Source organism: Tupaia chinensis, unplaced genomic scaffold (genome assembly GCF_000334495.1).
Source record: "Tupaia chinensis unplaced genomic scaffold, TupChi_1.0 Scaffold000627_1, whole genome shotgun sequence".
Classification (NCBI taxonomy): domain Eukaryota; kingdom Metazoa; phylum Chordata; class Mammalia; order Scandentia; family Tupaiidae; genus Tupaia; species Tupaia belangeri.
In genome coordinates this window covers 7,237,274-7,244,364 of record NW_006160147.1, presented here as the reverse complement: position 1 = coordinate 7,244,364, position 7,091 = coordinate 7,237,274, and the positions used below count along the sequence as shown (strand labels likewise).

The 7,091-nt window shown below is 39.7% G+C and overlaps 1 long non-coding RNA gene across 6 annotated transcripts in view; it reads left to right on the top strand.

Moving 5' to 3' along the window:
* Window positions 1–7,091, top strand: part of LOC102499253 (uncharacterized) — a 99,033-nt gene that overhangs the window by 65,199 nt on the left and 26,743 nt on the right. The window lies entirely within an intron of this gene.

The window sequence follows — 7,091 nt, the reverse complement described above, 5'->3', positions numbered from 1 at the left end:
CCATGGTGTGTAGGAATGCATATTTGACATATAAAACCATAAAGAAACACAAGGAGGTAATTACTATAAAAAATGAGATATCAAGTACAGGATGGGGATTGAAATATGAATGCGACATATGAAGAGGCAGCTGGGGGTAGCTAGCAAAGTTCTATTTCTTGTACTGCGTTGTGTCTATAAGTGTTTTCACCCATTAAGTTACATGTTTATTTTGTGGGATTTGCTTACCTATTTTTTTAAAAAAGATTTTTGTTATAGGTTGCATGCACTTGTTGGAGAGACAGAGACAGAAAGCAAAAAAATCCCCCTCTGGGGGAATGGCCATGCTGCAATCCCTTCTCCTCTTGGAAATTCTCTATTCTCCTCTCGGGATTTTTTTTTTAACTTTATTTATTTATTAATTTATTTTAATTTGATCAGAGAGGGACAGAGAGAGAGAGAGTAAGTGAGAAAGTAAGCCACCAAGTCCAGGAATCAAACCATGTTTGGCCATGTGGGAGTTCAATGCCCTTAACCATCATGCCACTTGATGCCCCCCTGCATGTACACGCATGCTCCTGGCACGAGTTTCAAGCCACCAGGTCTGGAACTTGAAATGTGGTGAACTACATGGGAATCCAGCAATGTAACCATTATGCTATCTACTGGTCCTTTGTATACCTATCTTTTATTTTATAGTAAAAAAATGTTTCTGCCCTTTTTATCTCTAATTTAACAATGCTCATTTTATCTCAGACTTAATCCTATTAGGCTTTTGCCCCCCCCACCACTGTCTTCCACTTTTATTGAAACTATTCTTGTCCACGTCATTAATTGCCTCCAATTGCAAAATCCATGACCAAGTCTTGGGCCTTATCTTACTTGCCCACCTTTTGATACAATCACTCACTTCTCCCTATTTAAATCACTTCCTTCATGTGGTTACTGCAATACACTACTCGATGGTTTCTCTATCCTCCATTTATGATTTCTTTTTCACCATCACCTTGTCATGCTGGAAATACCCAACACTTTGGTCTTTGGCTCCCTTCTTTTCTCGGTGCATTGATATCAAATCCTTTGATGATCTCATTCAGTTCAATGACTTTAAATAACATCTACATATTGATAGCCCCCAATGTATATACCTTCAGTCTAGAACTTCAGAGTAAAAAAGTCCAAATTCCTTTTCAGCATCTTTACTTGAACAGCTAAAGGAGTCTCAAGTTTAACAGATACACAACTGCTATAGTTTGAATATCCCCACTCTAAAGTAATGTGTTGAGACATTAATGGGATTAAAAGTATGAAAATTCGATCCAATTATGGTGTCGAAAGGCAGTCCTTTTGGAAGAGATAAGTGATTGGGTGGTCAGGGTGAGGTCCCCGCGATTGAGTATTGGTGGGCTTCTAAGGAAAGGAAATGAGGCAGGCAGAGACACACGTGGAACACAGACATGGCCTCCTACTCATCGCCATGTTGTGGTGCAGCCAGAAAAATTCCACCAGAGAGGGTCCCTAGATAATGAGCCTTCAAACCATGAGCTGAATAATCCTCTGTTTTCACAAATCACCCATTTTTAGGTATTTCTTGTTATTAGCAACAGGATAGTCTAGAATACCAACCAAACTTCTTCTGTTCTTCCCCAAATTAGTTGCACCTAATCTTTTTCCCACTTCAGTTAATGACATTTCCATGATTACAGAAAAAAACCTTTAGAATCATCGTTGACTTCTCTCTTTCTCTCCTATCTCTCATACAGTCTGTATGCAACTCCTGTTGGTGTTATCTTCAGAAAGAATCCATGACCCAACCACATTTCCCCTCCGCACAGCTTCTACCTCTATTCAAACCATCTCTCTACTGCAACAGAGCAATACTCTCCACAGTAGTCTTCACTTTTCCATTTCTCTCCCCATAGTCTCCCCACAGGCTGCTCTCAGGACAACAGCCAGAGTAAATCTTTTTTTTTTTTTTTTTGAGAGAGATTTTTTCGCTATAGGGCGCGTGCGCTCGCCAGACAGAGAGAGACAGAGAGACAGAAAGCAAGAAATCACCCCCCAGGGCGGATGGTCACGCCGCAATCCCTTCTCCTCCATTCTCCTCTCGGGATCATGGGCACGCACGCACACGCGCCCAGCGTGAGTTTTAAGCCACCGGGTCCAGGACGCGAACCACGGTCGACTACGTGGGAGTCCAGCGACATAGCCATTACGCTAACTGCTGGTTCCCAGCCAGAGTAAATCTTTAAAACGTAAGTCAGGGGCCAGACATTGGTGCAATGGTAAAATGCAATGCTCTGAGGTTTACCTACATGGGGCTTGGAATTCTGTTCCTATCTAGAGACCTCTTTGATCATGCAAGCACATGCCCATCATCCAGGGATCACTGAGGCAGTGCGGGGAGAGTGATCACAGTGTCAAGAACCTTTTGGAGATGCTATCTCTCTGTCTCTCTCTTTCAGTGCATTTTACTAATTTACCCAAAACTTATCATTTTCTTCTCATTTCACCAAGAATAAAAGCCAATGTTAATATAATGGCTTAAAAAGATTCATCATCTGATCTCTAGGTTACCTCTTGACTTCATGGCCTACTGCAACTCCTCTCCTTCCTCTCTTAATTCAGACATCATTGATCTACTTGACAGTTCTTGAATAGGGCAGACACACCCTTACTTCAGGACTTTTGTTACTGGTTGTTTCTTCTGCCAGAAAAGTTCTTCCTCCTGCCAGAAAGGTTCTTCTTCCAGATGTCCACAAGACCCATCTCCTGACTTCCATTCAAGTCCTTGATGAGATGTCCTCTTGATGAGAGGTTCTTCTTTACCACTGTATTCATTTGTAACTCCCAGTATTCCCAAGCCCATTACCCTGCTTCATTGCTTCCATGTGATTTATCACCTTTCAATATTGTGTATATTTTAATTTACGATGTTCTGGAGTTGATGCTTGTTTCACCACAATAGAAAGTAAGTTCTACACACTAGTGATTGTTGTCTGTTTTGTTCACGGATACATCCCTAACATGTGGTTGACTCATCATTGGAATTCAATACATATTTGCTAAATGAGGAATTATAAAAATCATCCAGCTCATTTCAAATTTTTGTCTTTTTTCTTCTTCTAATTGGGTACTTGTTTGAGCAATAGGAGAAAAAATAGACTTTATTTCAGTTTTCAAAAACTGAAGGAAGAAACAGATTTCAGCCACTTATATAGATGTTTCCACTCACCAGTGTTTTGAGTTCTTTAATGATTTGGTCTATGATCTCTCAGCTTGCTCTTTCTGCAAGGCAAGCACACATTTAATGAGTACAGTACCATGTGCATTACCCATGAGAATGTGTCTAGAAAAGATGAATTGGACATCATGATTAGAGAGTGACTTTTTTTCAAGAAGTCATACTATCATACTATTCATAAACAATACTCTGAGCTTACTTTAATTGCTAGTTATCTTTATTTTTATATGCTTGTTTGTTAAATTTGAACATAAGCCACTTAGATTTGAGTGTATTATTTGATATTGTTTCACCAAGCCTATAATAGTTTTTGTGCATAATGGCCTCCATATCGATATAAAAATACACTCATTGACTTGTGACAAGGACGCTGAGTTTTCTGTGAGAAAGGATTGATGAAACATAGGCCTAGAAAATGGAAGGCATACATGGAAGGAGTTAAATATACTGCTTGCCCTTGTTACAACTACCACACCCAATAACAATGATGCCAATATTTGGGGATCTCCAGAGATATTGCCATCTTCTACTTATTGTTTATGTCTAATATTTAATCTACCTCTCCTTATTCTTTTTATTCATTTTTGATGGGATCATTTTAGCTGGAAGACTACCTATGCCCCATTCTTACCTGCCCTAGCTAATTCCACTAGTAATTAGCTAGCTAATTCTTAGTAATTCTGCTCCCTAGCTATAATCCATGGTTAATGGAGGTAAACTGAGAATGGGGAGTTAGGACATCAGTCCATGTTAGTATTTAATGTCAAATCCAAGGACTTATTTTTACTTATTGATTTGTTAGATAAGGTAGTTAAAAGATTGAAACTGGGGAAAAATAGTCACCTCCAACTTCTTAAAGGAAAAACTTATAAAAATTCAATGTTTTATAAACAAGAAAAACAGGAGATTTTTCTGTTCATTTTTTTTATCCTTTAGCTCTAAGGAGAGGAAGGGACTGAGGTTCTGAATTAGGCTTCCGATGCATGGCCATTTAATCTATTCCTGATTCTGCATTTACTCGGCTCTGTCTGGAAAGGATGCAGAATTTGCCATAATGAATGACCCAAGCCATTTCAGCTAATGGCCAGAATTGAAACCTTTGATAATCCCAGGTGAATAATGTTGTCTCAACAGACTGAAGGAGTCTTTTACCTGTCTGACACAATGATAGATGTAATTAGTTAACAGGGATAGTCAGAGGTTTTAGTGGAGGCATTAGCAGAGATTGCTCAGGTCATTCTTAATTATGCAAATTCTCTGTCTTCTTCAGACAGAATACAAAAAAATAAAAAGAGTAAACACAGCTGGATGAAAAGATTTCAGGGAACTAGAAGCTAGGAAACTCATCAGAGAAGTGATTATGCATCCCTTAGGGTAGGTAGGAAGAGAAAAAATAGCACAAAGGCCTCGACGGTGGGCATTCCCCAATTTTAGCCAAGCCCAAACTGCTCCGCTGCCTACTAAGAATGCTTGTCCTAAGATGCATGTCACCTTGAGCAGACATGACTGAAGAGAAGAATATTTCAGGCAGTTTTAAGCCCTTTTTAAGCAGCAGGCTTGCTCTCTGGGGAAGATAGACAAATAAGTGACTTCAAGTATTCGGAAGCAGAAGTCAGAGAATGATGAGTAAAGTTCCACAGGGCTGGATGAGAAAAGGAAGATAAAGGGTGCAGGAAGAAAAGAGGTTATTCCTTAGCTCTAAATTTGCAGTCACCTTTGAATCCACTGTCCTTTGACCTTTGCCGCCATTTCAATTTGAGACTCTACATGCCTCTACTCTGCCTCCTAGCAAATAGCCACAGCCAGTGTCAGATCAGAGAGAAGGTGCATAATTCAACATGGCATCAAAAACAAAGGACTCCTCGCATCAGAAATGTTTATTTTTCTTGTGAGGCTTTGACACGTCAATGGTTGTCACCCGTGGTTGAATGAAATCTTGGCATGAAATCAATTTGATGTCCAGCACCGAGCAGCTTTCTTTAATGTCTCTGGGTAAGGCAAGAAGGGCTTGCATCCTTGAGGAAAGGCAAATGAATAACCTGAGGTCGATCACTCAGGCTTGACAAGGATCCAGCTGGTTCCCAAAAGAAGTCAAAAGAAGTGAATATTTAGGCAGTGACTCTTGTTGGTTGCCTTGCAAACCCTGTGGAGGATACCATGGGCAACTGCTGATTACCCATTCTCTTTGCCTGGCACACAAGGTGGCTAACTTCAGGGCCTGACATTTTTAACTTCTCTCCTATGATTTTTCTTTTCCTTCTGTAGTTTGGAGGAGATGGGCCAATCAAATATTTTACGTTTTAAACAGTGTGTTACCAATATTTTACAGCATATAGATATAAATAAGTTTGAAAGGCAATGTATGTATGAAGGGTCACTGTAGGTGCAGTTTGGAGTGTAAGAATGCAGAAAGAACATTGGTATGAAGATTAGATTGCAGTTTCAAATCTTGTCTTTACCACTCTTTGCTAGCTGGGTGGCCTCAAGGAAGTCACTTAAATCCTCTGAGACTAGGTTTCCTCATTTGTAAAATGGAGATTACAATGCCTAATTGAGAATTAAATGAGTTAGAGTTTAGTACACATAGATCTTCAAACATCTTTTTATGGTAAGACATTTTTAAGGTCATATCAAGAGACAAGACAAGGGAACCAGCAGTTAGCGTAATGGCTATGTCGCTGGACTCCCATGTAGTCGACTGTGGTTCGTGTCCTGGACCCGGTGGCTTAAAACTCACGCCGGGCGCATGTGTGTGCGTGCCCAAGATACCGAGAGGAGAATGGAGGAGAAGGGGTTGCAGCGTGACCATCCCCCCGGGGGGTGATTTCTCGCTTTCTGTCTCTCTGTCTCTCTTTGTCTGTCTGGCAAGAGCATGCGCCCTATAGTGAAAAAAACCTCTTCAAAAAAAAAAAAAAAAAAAAAAAAAAAAAAAAAAAAAAAAATCGTTTGGTTTCCTCATTTGTAAAATGGAGATTACAATGCCTAATTGAGAATTAAATGAGTTAGAGTTTAGTACACATAGATCTTCAAACATCTTTTTATGGTAAGACATTTTTAAGGTCATATCAAGAGACAAGACAAGGGAACCAGCAGTTAGCGTAATGGCTATGTCGCTGGACTCCCATGTAGTCGACTGTGGTTCGTGTCCTGGACCCGGTGGCTTAAAACTCACGCCGGGCGCATGTGTGTGCGTGCCCAAGATACCGAGAGGAGAATGGAGGAGAAGGGGTTGCAGCGTGACCATCCCCCCGGGGGGTGATTTCTCGCTTTCTGTCTCTCTGTCTCTCTTTGTCTGTCTGGCAAGAGCATGCGCCCTATAGTGAAAAAAACCTCTTCAAAAAAAAAAAAAAAAAGAGAGACAAGACAAATCCTTCATAACTGTTGGCAGTTCTTTTAGAAGTAGAACAAAGTATACAATGTATTTTACACTGAAATCAATGTACCAATGATTATATTTTTCTGTACCAAAATCATATTTTTAAGTTCCAGTTTCCTCTTAAGTGTTAAGCAGAGACTAGCCTAATTAAAAGTTTTCTATGTAGTTTACAAAACATAAATGATCCAAGAAAAGAGAACCACTTAGGAGGGTCACACCATTTTTATAAGTACCTATTTTCCAGATAGACACCTTTACGGGAAAAGTATCCAAATTGAACTCAAGGAATTTACTTACCAAACCCTTATATCATGCTTACTAAATACCAAACATCTGTTTCAAGTACTTTACAAATACCAAGTCATTTAATCTTTGGATAAACTGAAACTATACTTACGTAGGTAGAACATTACTTATCTTTCTCATTTTGCAGAGGCGAGGACTGGACAGGTAAGAGGTAAAGTAAATTGAATGAGATCACAGCAAGTAAGT